Genomic DNA, 1,413 nt, shown 5'->3' on the forward strand with positions numbered 1-1,413 from the left:
CACATGGGAGGATCTCTGCTCAGCCACAAGCCAGGCTGATGGCTGCCAGTACAGTGGTGGTGGTGGGGGCCTCTCCTGCCTCCTCAGCAGCACTAAGGATGTCTGACTGCAGCTTAGGCCTGTTCCCCGCTGGCAAGTGGACATCCACCGAGGGCTGCCGGGCTGCCAGAGGGATGTCTGATTGCCATCTTAGGCCCAATCCTCCGGGGAGTGGGCTTAAGCCAGCAGTTGGTCATCCCCCGAGGGATCCCAGACTGCAAGAGGGCACAGGTCCCAGACTGCTGAGTTGTCCCCACCTCCCCCCCGAGTGCACAAATTTTTGTGCACCGGGCCTCTAGTATTATATAAAAACCTTTTGGGTGTCTCATTGTACTGTGGTACTTTTTTAAGCTGCATTATATTTATTGTGGTACAGTGTCACATATTTTATGAGACCTTCAATTCAGATCCCTTCTTTATATAAAACTAGGGGCCTGGTGCACGAAATTCGTGCACTGGGTGTGTGTGGGGGGGGGAGAGTCCCTCAGCCCAGCCTGCCCCCTCTCACATACTGGGAGCCCTCAGGCGTTGACCCCCATCACCCTCCAATCGCAGGATCGGCCCCTTGCCCAGGCCTGACGCCTCTGGCCCAGGCATCAGGCCTGGGCAAGGGGCCGATCCTGTGATTGGAGGGAGATGGGGGTCAACGCCTGAGGGCTCCCAGTATGAGAAAGGGGAGAGGGAAGGCTTCTGATCAACTGAGTGCTGTCTCCGTGTCATTCCTTCTTCGCCGACTCCGTCCGCACCTTTGGGGACCCCTGGACCTGCTGGGGTTGGAGCCCGGCATATGGCGCCCATACAGGGACCCTTAGGTAAGCACCCCACACTCGGGACGGATAGGACTCCACCATAGGAAGAGGGTGGATAGGACCCCGGCACCCAGGCCTGACGCCTCCGCCAGAGGTGTCAGGCTTGGACAGGGGACCCCCATCTCCCCCCGATCACTGGCTCTGACCCCCGCCCAGGCCTGAGGCCTCTGGCCCAGGAATCATGCCTGGGCAGGGGACCCCCATCTCCCACTGATCGCTTGCTCCACTCCCCGCCCAAGCCTGAAGCCTGACCCCGGCTTCAGGCCTGGGCAAGGGGACCATCATATCCCCCCAATCCCCGGCTCTGCCCCCCACCCAGGCCTGATGCCTCTGGCCCAAGCATCAGGCCTGGGCAGGGGACCCCCTGCTCCCCGCGGTTGCAGGATCCGCCCCTCCCCAGGCCTAACGCCTCTGGCCTAGGCGTCTGAGCCTGGGAGCAGGGACCCGCAGCTGCAGCAGCCCCACGATTGTGCGCTTCACTTTAGGCCCAGGCAAGGGACCCGTAGCTCCTGGGACTGCCAGCTTCGACCATGCCCAGCTCCCATCGCTGGCTCCACCCCTACTT

General features: G+C 61.7%; 1 protein-coding gene across 5 annotated transcripts in view; it reads left to right on the top strand.

The window, feature by feature from the left end:
* Positions 1 to 1,413, top strand: part of EIF2A (eukaryotic translation initiation factor 2A) — a 62,494-nt gene that overhangs the window by 57,791 nt on the left and 3,290 nt on the right. The window lies entirely within an intron of this gene.

The sequence above is a fragment of the Myotis davidii genome, unplaced genomic scaffold (genome assembly GCF_000327345.1).
Source record: "Myotis davidii unplaced genomic scaffold, ASM32734v1 scaffold2149, whole genome shotgun sequence".
Classification (NCBI taxonomy): Eukaryota; Metazoa; Chordata; class Mammalia; order Chiroptera; family Vespertilionidae; genus Myotis; species Myotis davidii.